We start from the raw sequence: 12,221 nt of genomic DNA on the forward strand, positions 1-12,221 counted from the left end.
GTGCCAAATAGAAGAAGCCCTGGCAAGGTTGGGAGTTATCCTCACTGGAAAGGTGCTTTGGGGTTCACAAGAACCTTATCTGTACCTTTAATTGACATATCCCCTACAGTCAGGAAGAAACCCACTAAGTTCCAGCTAGCTCTTTATCTTCCAGAAGAGAGTAGAAACCAGGGGCATTAGTTGATACAAACATTACAAGTGTTTCAACAGCTGCATAGTCTGTAAAGCCTTTGTAAAAGATTTTATTCAATTTTTGAATTAAAAAGGCTTCCATTGAACACATCATGGGTGAGTTCATTGCTGATCAGGTTGACTCCAAGAGTCAACTTAATTGGAGAGCAAATGATCTGGTTAAATGGGAGTCAAGATTGCCCACAACTGAAGTATGTTCTTAGAGGTTAAGTATGTTTGGAGGAAGTGCTCAACTAAGTTTATAATTCAAAACTGAAATTTGATGTTTTTCATGTTCAGATCAAAATTCACTTGAATATCTGGTTGTGTGTGCCTTGCTGATTTTCTTATATTGCTATCCTAAAATTTGTAGAATAGCAAAAGACATCTGAAAAGTGAAAGAGGGCTCACAACCAGATTTCTGGAACAATATGAGTGATGGAATTGAATAAAAGATAGTGAGAAATCACCGTAACAAAATTCCATAGCTATAAACTACTAGTGCAAAAGAGGGTTTGATTGCAGAGTTATGACTGGATATCTTGACTATTTAGATTCTCCCCATGGACACTCTGGGTCACCAGCAAAATGCTGAAAAATAGAATATGGATTAAAATTGAATTCAACCATAAAATTATCTTTGGGTAAAATGTTGCTTTGTGTTAAGTTGTGGCTTCAAGAGAAAGATGTAGCACTTGGGGAGAAAGATGCAACCAGTAGGCCTGCAACAGAAGTCAAGAAGGAGAAGATCTCCACAGCCACCATATATTTACCCTTGGTGCTCAGATAGGCTGGGATGAAGGATACCCAAATGTTGCAAAACACAAGCATGCTAAAGGTGATTAGTTAGGCTTCATTGAAAGTATCTGGTAATTTCCTTGCAAAGAAAGCCACAATGAAACTGATGGTGGCCAGCAATCCCAAGTAGCTCAGGACAATATAGAACATGTTATCTGAACCTTCATTACATTGCACAATAATCTCATCAACCTGTGAATGCTTGTCTAATTCAGGGAAGGAAGGAGATATGACCAACCACACTACACAGATAACAATTTGAAGGAGCCAAGGATAATGGCTGATCTCTCCAGACCTTTTCCTAGCCACTTCCTCATTGTGTTCCCTGGCTTGGTGGCCAAAAAGGCTAGGACTACTATAATCATTTTCGCCAAAACACAGGAAATTGAGATTGAGAAAATGATACTAAAGACTGTTTGCCTGAGAATGCAAGTCACTTTCCCAGGCCAACCAATGAACAAAAAGGAACAAAGAAAACAAAGGAGAAGGGAAGAAAGAAGGACACATGTGATGTTCCTATTGTTGGCTTTGACAATGGGAGTGTTCCAGTGAAGAAAGAAAGTCAATGCCATCAAAATGAGGATTGCTGAAAAGAAAAGAATCAAGGAAGTCAGAATGATTCCTAATGGTTCACTAAAAGATAAATAGCTGAAATGTTTGGGAAGACACTGATCTCTTTCTGCATTTGAATATAGATCTTCTGGGCATTTCTCACATTGATCTGCATCTGAAATACATGAAGAAAGTCTTGTCATTTCCAAATAAAAAATACATATAGCTAACATACAGAATCCAGTCTAAAGTAGAGAATTTATGCTAACACAATGTAGAGAAAGCATACTTGGTAGGTCAATTCACATGACCAATTCCACTTACAAGTGGAATTATGATCACAGTTAAAACCAAAATTTCAATTACTAAACTAGGGAGTAGTTAAGTCTGTCATGTCCAATATTATGACCTTTTTCTCTCATGGTTTTTAAATGAATCACTGCGTTTGTTAAATTAATCATATGGTTTTTAAGAGAATCTGGTTTGTCCCATTGATTTGTCAGAAGCTGGCTGGGAAGTTCACAAATGGTAATCATATGATCCTGGAAGCTGCAACCATTGTGAGTTCACACTGGTCTCCAAGGGCCCAAACTTTTTGAACATGTGACCACAAGGATGCTCTGAATCTGAAAAGTTACTTTTTCAATATTTTGGTTTAACTTTTAATGATTGCTAAAAGAATGGTTGACTTAAGGACTACCAATGTACAACAATGGTTTTCTCTTGTCCAAAATATAAAATTTAATTTCCACACTATTTGAAGGGTATTTCTTTCTTTTTCTAAAAACACTGCACAGCTTCATATGAGGAAGGATAATTTAACATAAAAATGAATTCATTTATCCAAATTATTTCCTTTGAAAATTATAATAAGCTACTCTAATGTATCCCTACTTTATTTTGGTGTTGGTTGAATTAGTCTATTCACTATGAAAGATTCAGAAAGAATTAAAAAATGTGTAAGGTTGAAAACATCTGAATTTCTGCATTTATAATTCTATTTTTAACTTGCCAGTTTGGACTGAAATTCTTCCTTCAGGACATTTTCTGCAACTGTAGCAGCAAGATGGTCCCCCCCCCCCAAACAACCCTGCTGTAACCCTGGGGACAGTTGTCCACACATCTGGCCTTAGGAGGTAGGTACGTAGAAATAACCATCAGGAAATCAGAAATTTCTCTAAAAATGACACCATGGGATGATATCCACCAATAACAAACCTTCTTTTTCTTTTCAAAAAGTTCTATGTTAGAGTTCTATGTTACTCTCTTTTTCTATTCATAATCTCACATAATAGAGAAATAGAGTCCATTTAAATGAATAAAAATACCATTGTTTATTTTTTAAAAATATGAGAGAAAATGTTGAAAGATTTGTTTCTAACACTATGTAAAACAGGTGGAAGTTCAGTTCAAATAATTATCATATTATTTCATCCAGTGTCAGAACATTTAAGAAATTATTTTTTCACAGGAACAGAGAAAAGAATATCCTACTTATATTTATTCTGCACATAATACATTTTAATACATTTTAGATATAAATATTACAGTTGCAACCAGAATATCATTACTGTCCTTCACTTTTGTAGTAGTCCATAGTAATCATCAAATAAAAATATCTTCTTCCAAAGATTATAGTTAGTTGACTAAAGTTAAAGATAAAGGTTTCCTTTGTCCAGTCATGCCCAACCCTAGGGGGCAGTTTTCATCTCCATTTCTTAGCTGAGGAAGCCAGGGTTGTCTGAAGATAATTCCATGGTCATGTGGCAGACATCACTATATGCCAAAGCACATGGAATACTGTTATTTTCCCACTGAAGTGATACCTATTTATCTGCTCGCATTTGCACACATTCGAACTTCTAGGTTGGCAGAAGCAGGGACAAGTAATGAGGGCTTACTCATTAAATCAGCATGTGGGTCTTGAACCCGGAGTGCCAACTTTTCAGCTGACAAGCTCAGCATCTTTAACCGATGAGTCATTGTTTAATGACACTATTTCAAAAAGTCCTACCTGCCCAAATTTGTGATTCCACACAAATGGCACTTTTATTGAGGGTGAATATTTTCCCATCAGGAGCTTTGGAGTCCATCCTTCCAACATGGACCCTCTGGAAACATCTGTTGTGAAAGACGAGCAAGTTGAAGATGTCGTACCCTGGATCAAAATCCCCCTTCTCGTCAAAAAATATTTCTTCTCCCACACTGTTATTAAAATGAGTATTTCTCAAAAAGTAGTGAAGCTGGTTGAAGGGAGAAGAAAAGTAAGATCAAGTCAGAATTACCTCAATATTCCCCCAAATTTGGCAACAATTTTATAGTAAAGCTTATCATAATTGTAACCATCTATTCTGGTATGATTTGGACATCTTGTCAACCCACATTCCAAAACTCAGTTTGAATTTTAAAAACCAAACCTGAGATTTTTCTTACACTTACTTGGGAATGTTTTAATAAACAAATTAACATTCTTTGTATAAAATAGTGTTCTTACATAATCAGCCCTTTTCCAACCTGTTGCATAAATTTAAAAAGTAGGAGGAGAGAGGCATCCTATGTAAATAGGGGAGGGTATCCATTACAAATGATGGGAAATAAATAGAAGCACAGGAGAGTGCAGTACTATATATCTCTTGTTCTTGAATCACAGCTTTTTTTTTTTAAATAAAGTTTTATTTGGGTTTTCACACATACAAAATACAAGTAAAACATCTTTTTTGAAAATAGCATGGTCCCGGGTTGAATACAGACACAAAACTCAATTTCATGCTCCTTTTTGTATTCTATTCCATATCTTATACTATTTTACATTTTCTATATAGTTTTTCCCCTCTTTTGACTTTCTCAATTTTAATTTGATTATCTCATCTCAATTCAAATCATTATGTTTATACTTTTGTCTGTTCTGTTTCAATTTCATATTATCTTTTCTCATTAAACAAGTTGTCTCCTGTAGTTACTAATTGGAATATGACACCTTTATATCTTTTAATTACATCCATTCAACTCTTATTTAAACTTCAATATATACCTTAAGGTTATGACCTTCAATATAATACATAATACATAACTTCCAATCGAATTCTGCTTGGTACATTCTTATAATACACACTATATTCTTTTTTTAAAAAAGATTGTAAATATATGTAATTATAAACCCTCATTCCGTTCCAGTTCAGTTCTATCATTAATAATCATTAAAATCTTTACATCTTTAACACTTCTTTTCAATTAAATATCATACTTCCTTAAAAACACATATAATCTCCATAATTAATTTTTCCCTTATTTCTCTTCACATATGTTTTATAAATCATTAAATATACCTTTTGTTACATTTATTTATTGACAAGCATTCCACTGAATTACGATAGCTATTTTATCAGACATTTTAATCATACATTGTTTCATATTTTCTAAAATTATTTCTGTTTCTAATATAACCATACTATCTTATGTACCTTTGCAGAATCTCTTTTTCCATTAAATTTTCACCCTTTATCTCTAAATAGGCCCTGTTTCTCTGTATTTTGTTTCTGTCCTTTATGACTTCTTTTCCTTTCTTTCTTCCTTCTCATCTTCTCCCTCCCCTTTTTAACCCCTTGTCTCTCTATTTCTAATTCTCTCTTCTGCATTTCCCTCTTCTGTTGCTTTCTGATTTTATACTTATTTTTCACTCTAATTTTTTTGGAGTTGTTTTTCCCAATCTTAAACTTTCCATTCTCTTTCCCCCCTTTCCTTTCCCCCCCATCTAAGATTACTTGTTCATTAAAGATGGCTTCTTCTTTGTCGCAATCTTCTTGTTCTGCAGGCATTTCTTTTTTTTAAAAAAAAAAACAAGTTTTATTAATTTTTAAAAACAAACAAATCATCATTAACCATTACATACTTAAAGCTTTTTCCATTATAAATTTAACAAGTCAAATAAAACCTTATTTTATACAATATAATTCTTTTAAACCATTTCCATATGAGCATACAAATACCTCTTATCCAGTTTCTCTTTACTTCTCTTTACTCTTATTCAATTTCATTATTATTATTTCATCTATTTCTTTCTGACTTGGTTACCATTATTCTCATTCTATATTTCTGCAAGGTTTTATTAATTCTCCCAAAAACATAAACACACAACACACAAAACATAAAAAAAATCTTTTAGGAAAGTAACTTGGCCCCAGGTGTCTCTCTCTTCATGGACTTCAATTATATTCATGCTCATCTTACATGTCATTACTTATTTTATTTACCATTCTAAGTCTTCTATATTAGCTTCTCCACACATTTCACTCTTCTTAATTCTATCTTAATTAATCCATCTTAATTTGAGTCATTATATTTGTATCTTTTGTCCATTCTTTATTGTCCCTTTGTCTCGTTCCTTATAATAAAAAAAAAAAAGAATTTCTCCTGAAATCACTAATCAGAGTATGATGCCTTTCTATCTCCCCCCTAAATTAATCAAATTAACATTTAAAATAACACCCAATACCCAATCCGATTCTGCTTGGTACATTCTATCTACTAATTATTTTTTTTCCTAAAATAAACAAAAAATAATAAATCCAAAATGATTAAATACATAGTTAAGCAGTAGATCTAAATATTGAATCTTATAACATTCCCATTGCCTTTTCCAAAAACAAATGCTACAATAAAAATTTTATAATAACATCAATGCCATAATCTTATTAAACTCTTTAATTAAAACTCAATATTCTAAACCTTCCCTTTAATATTATTAAATTTTAAAATCAATCATTACTAAACATTTCAGCATTTTAATCTCTTATTAACTCTTAAACCATTTTAGTTTTCTATTTCTAATACAATGCTACAATATCATCTTATGTACCTTGCAAAATCTTTTTTAAAAAAATTATACTTTACCCTTTGTCCCTAAAAAAGATTCCTTTTTTCCCATCTAGTTTCAAAACTTTGTGGCTTTTCTCCACCCTTTTCCTTCCTTTCTTCCCCCACCAGACCTTTCTACCCCCCCTTCTTCTAGCCTCTGCCTTACTGGCTTCCCTTCTCTGTTGTGTTCCTTTTTCCTTTTGTTTATTATCATTATATTGATTTTGCACCTTATTTTTCCCTTTCTTAAGTGTTTTTTTAAATCTTAAGTCCTTCATTTTCCTTCCTTTCCCTCTTCCTTCTTTCTTAGTTAAATTCTGAAATTCATTAAAGATGGCTTCTTCCTCTCCTTCTTCTTCTTCTGCTGTCTCCATCTGTTGTAATGTTTGTTGATAGTTAGCAAGCGCCATTTCTAAAAAAAGGAAGGCTTCTTTCACACCATCTTTGCCATTTTTCTTTGTTTGCTCATATTCTTTTCTCAGTTCCTCAACAGAAAAAGCCATTATAAATCTTTTCTTTTCTTTTTTTTCCCCCTTCTTTCTTCTTGCAACAACCAAGATATTTCAAAAAAAAAAAAAAAAATAGAACAGTCCCAAAGTCATCTATCAATCCAAGCCAAGGCAAAGGTCTCACTTTCTCTTCCTGGGGTAGTATCAATCAACAAAAAAGAAAGTCCAAATCTGTATCTTAAAGCCTTATTGCAATATATTTCAATCTTCAAATCCTTAAGGCATCTCCTCCAACAAAATCTTAGCATATAATTAATTTTTTAGTCCTCTCCCTTCCCACTTATCACTTAAAGCCAGTTTTTACCTGAAAAAGATAGGTTTCTTAATATCCACTTGTTAATTCCGTAGGGAAGGAGAGTAAACTTTCCTTTCGGCACCTCCAAATTGCCGCTTATTTTCTCTTCTGGAAGGTATCATTCAAAAAGCCATAATTTCCAGGAATTTTGTTAAATATGTCTTAGAGTCCTGGGAACCAAGAAAAACTTTCTCTTTTCAAAGGCTTTCTCCTCTTCCTCCTGCGCATTCTTACCCGGCTGCCAGCTTCTTTGTGGCGGCCATTGCAGACCGCCGCTGCACCGTCTTGGGAAAAGGGGGTTCTGCCAGCCGGGAAGGGGGTCTGCAACACCCCCAAACCCCTCTCCGGATCCCCCCTGTCTTCAGCCACCCCTGCAGGGCAGCCTTAGCTCCGAACCCGTCCAGATCGGAGCACCAAAAACGGCTAGCACAGCAGGGATAGCGCAGTATCGCGAATCCCTGCCGCTTGCGAAGCTGACAAACCGGAAGTTCCTGTTCTGCAGGCATTTCTTGTTGTTTCTCATAATTCCAAATCTCCACTTCTAAAAACTGAAATATGAAGCCAAAAGAACCTCTCCCTTCTTGTGCATCTTCTTTGTACTTTTTAAGTTCCATTTTCAGTTCTTCTAAAAGTGGAGCCATTTTAAACAGTTTTAAACAACCACCCAATTGATTTTAGTCATTCAAAAGAATAACCAAGAATCCAGAAATCATCAAGTAATCCAGATAGTCCTGAGTTATATCCTCTTATTTCTTTTTCGACTTTCTCTTCCTGGGGTTTTTGTTGTGATATTTCAGTTAGAAAGTATCTTTTGGAAGTCTTGTTGAGATTTTGCTATAAGTTCTTCTTTAATTCCAGGCAGTCTCCTCCCTTCCAGATCCTGCCCTTTTATTCTTCCTCTCTCCTTTCCTGTTTTCAAAAGCTTTTAATTATCCAGAAATCTTTATTATCCCTTTGACTTTTTATTTTCAGCATTAAATGCCTATAAATGTCAAAGTGGATTTTTTTCCAATTTCTTACTTAAGTCTCTTAGCTGTCAGTATAGGAAAAGGAGAAAAAAATCCAAATCTTTTCCCTTTTCTCTCTCCTTCTCAGCTTAAAAATCGTCTTAGGGAACAATGTTATTGTTTTTTAATAGTTTCAATTCCAGGGTACCTTATTTGTTGCTTTTGCTGTTTGACCCGGTCAACCAAGACTTTCTCCTCTTATCTTCCTCCTGCACATTCTTTTCCGGTCGAGTTCTTCTTTGTGGTGGCCATTTCTGACCACCGCTGCAACCGCCTTCGGGAAAGGGAGTAATGGCCAGCTGGGGAGGAGAGATGCAGCTCTCCTCAACCCTGCAGGCAGTCTCCCCCCTCTTCACCACCTCTATGGGGTGGCTTAGCCCCAAAGCCAGCCAGCTCGGGGCGCTCCAGCGGCGAGCATGGATCAAAGCCTCATAGAGATGAGGTTTCGGTCTGTCACTGAAAAAGCTCAAACTGGAAGCCCTTGAATCACAGCTTTGTAGAATTTTATTTCAACCTGAATCCATAACTTCAATAAATATTACTAAAATGATTGGATGTCTTGGAAACTTAACTTAGTCTTTCTGATTCTGCATGTCAATCTATCAGATCTGGTTTGGGTCATATAATGCATTCATCATAAAGGCAAAGGTAAAGGTTCCCCTCGCACATATGTGCTAATTGTTTCAGGCTCTAGGGGGCGGTGCTATCTCTATTACAAAGCTGAAGAGCCAGCACTGTCCAAAGACGTCTCCATGGTCATTGGCCAGCATGACTAAACACCAAAGGTGCACAGAACACTGTTACCTTCCCACCAAAGTGGTCCCTATTTTTTTACTTGCATTTTTACATGCTTTCGAACTGCTAGGTTGTCAGAAGTTGGGACAAGTAATGGGAGCTCACTCCATTACACGGCGCTAGGGATTTGAACTGCCAAACTGCCGACCTTTCTGATCGACAAGCTCAGCTTCTTATCCACTGAGCCAGTGACTCAGTGGCTCAGAGGCATTCATAATGTCACAGTGCAAATAAATTCTCCAAATTGGAAGGAGAAAATTTATAAATTAAGGGAAAATCATAGACCTGTTGAGATTATGTTCTACTGGTTTCAGAAAAATGAAAAAAAAGAGTAAAGAAACAGCTTCTTGCTGTCAGAATTACCTCAATATTCCCCCAAATTGGCAATATTCACAATCCCAACAGAGTTTCTATAGTGAAGCTTATCACAATTGTAACCCTCTATTCCGGTATGATTCAGACATCTTGTCAACCCAAATCTCATTTTTTTTTAAAAAAAATCCCAGTATAATGAGGGCAGAAGTTTGTGGTTCATGATCTGTCCTATGTGAATATTATGAGTTCCACACTGACTGATTTCTGAGCCTAGATAGGCCTTACCAAATGGTGATATTGCTAGGAAAATTTTCACTTTTAGAGAGGGGGAAATGGGTCAAATCATTCAAACTGGATATCACCTCTATCAATCAATCTCTGCCAAAACCCATGGTCCTTTTCATAACTACCAGTACAGATCAGAGGCAGTATTCAGCAGGTTCTGACCAGTTCTGGAGAACCGGTAGAGGGAAATTTTGAGTAATTTGGAGAACTGGCAAATACCACCTCTGACTGGCCATGCCCCCATCTATTCTCTGTCTCCTGAGTCCCAGCTGATTGATTGGGTCTTCTTTTGTTGCCCTGGAAAGGAGAATGGAGTTGGAAAGCAGATTAGTGGGGCGGGGAGGGAATGAAAATTTTATCGTCTCCTTCCTCTGCCACACCCACCAAGCCATGGCATGCCCACTAAGCCACACCACGCCCACCAAGCCACACCCACAGAATTGGTAGTAAAAAAAATTAATCCCACCACTGGTACAGATATTGAAGCATAATATTTTACATTGGTGAGCTTCAGTGTTTGTAAACACAATTGAATTTTCAATATTTCTGCAAAAATATGACCCAAAGCATGGGCTGTTCTCTATGCAAGCCTTAAACTAGAAGAGAACCCAAATAAAGATATGAATGAAAAACAATAACATTGTTGTTGTTGTTGTTTTAAGAATTATTGAGAAAGGCTATCCAAAGATAGTATTTGTGCATGTGGGAAAAGTGTGTAGGCCTCTAGGATTTATTTGAAATTTTTTTAGAATCAGGTGTTTCAATTAATGGGATGATAATCATTTGTGAATGTGGGAAGTCCAGCCTAGTATTTTCACAACAGGAGTACAGGAAAATAAGTCATTGTTAGCACAAAAGAGATATGTAAAAACTCCTTAATTGCTGATGTTCACCAAACTGGGAAAGTTTACAAAACTATTTTTAAAGATATTGAATTTCACCTGTCCACTGTCAGGTAAATCTTGTACAAGTTGAGGTAATTCAACCCTACTGTCTCCCTTCCCAAACAGTCAACAAAACACCAAGTGAAAGGCATATAGTACTCTGAGAAGAAAAATGAAGAATTGGGTGAATGGCAAGATTTAAGGAGAGAGCTGCTAGTCTCTAGGAAAAGCATTGATATCAAATGATTGATTGCAAAGTACCACATGGCTAAGTCAGAAGTCTAGTGAAAGAATTATCTGTGAATGAAAAGTTGCAGAAAATTTTCTGGGATCAAAATAAAACCTTTTATCTTCAGGGGAAAGCATGACATTGATAAAAAGCAAACAATGGGATCCTTGCCTAAGAACCGTAGACCATCTGTGAAATTGGTAGAACAAGTTCTGAATTGTATCTGCAAATTCTACTAGTAAATGTCAGAGCATTTGTCCATGAAATGAAGGTCAAGAGAAAATGGTTCATGCAACAAGACAATGACTAAAAACACACAAGTTGTTCTACAAAAGAATGGTTAAAGCAGAAGAACATTAATGTTTTGGAATGGACAAGCAAACTACTAACTTTAATCTCACAGAAATATTGCAGAAGGACATAACTGGGCAGTTCATGTGAGGAAGTCCATCACCATGCCACTCTTAATGCTGTTCTTAAAACATACATGAAATTTTTCAGAGAATAAATCATATTTTAGGTCATACTCAAGGACAAATATCAATGATTTCATAGGGTTGACGAATTTATACACTGTACATGTGAAAGTTGTCATATAAATATAAAATATGTATAAATTGTCTCACTGTAAGATCAGGGAATATAACTGAAAATGCAAGTTGTTTAGTAGAAAGAGATCCAATAAGATTGTGAATATCAATTTTAGTGTTGTCCATTCAAATTTAAGACAGATTTGATGGAAATGTTTGCAAAGAAACTGATAAAATTAATGTGCCATTTATGGAACAAAAACTCATTGATAAACATTACAGAAAAGAACTCATTCTGAATTGGTTTAAATTGGGACACAGCACAACCAAAAGCATGGATAATTGAATTGCAGACTAGTAATTGCTAATAGCTAATTCCTTTCTGAAGAGGAATTTGCCCAGAGTCTTTATACTACTGATTCATGTACCTTCCACTTCAGGCTCCATAAATGTTTCTGGGAAGAGTAAAGACATACCTGCCATGGCTGAAAATGAAAATCAGAATTTGCTCCCTTCTGATTGCTCAATGAAGCTGGTTTATCACTTTTTGAACGCATTGTTTACAGAGCGTGTGCTGCAGAATAAACCACATTGTAGCTATTGTAGCTCTCTCCAGACATGGTCATTTCAAACACAGAGCCAGGGACTCTGCCCAGGTCTTCCCTCCCAGTGCAGCATTTTTCTCTTTTGGAATTTGCACGAAATGAACAGTCAAATATTGTCCACCAGAATCTACTCATGAGAGCAGATGAATTTGCAAATAGCTTTCTCCTCTCAAGAAATCCATAAAATCCTGGCACTGTTTTTGTGTGCAATGCAAAGTATAAGGACCCATTGAAAGTTTGGGCTGGGAAACTCCCCGGTTTAAATATCATAACAGTGAAATCCCACTGAGAGGTCATGATCCACACTCTGTGATATATTTTCTTTTTCTTGGACCTTTCAGAAAGGTATAGAATTATTTGTAAAGCCTCCATAGATTGGATAGTCCCAGAAG

At 35.7% G+C, this 12,221-nt stretch overlaps 1 pseudogene; it reads right to left on the reverse strand.

Moving 5' to 3' along the window:
* Nucleotides 1-805: 805 nt before the first annotated feature.
* Nucleotides 806-11,781, reverse strand: LOC148129238 (vomeronasal type-2 receptor 26-like; annotated as a pseudogene).
* Nucleotides 11,782-12,221: the final 440 nt, after the last annotated feature.

This window comes from Notechis scutatus, chromosome Z (genome assembly GCF_049901735.1).
Source record: "Notechis scutatus isolate UNSWTSFEM ecotype Mainland chromosome Z, rNotScu1.2, whole genome shotgun sequence".
Taxonomy (NCBI): domain Eukaryota; kingdom Metazoa; phylum Chordata; class Lepidosauria; order Squamata; family Elapidae; genus Notechis; species Notechis scutatus.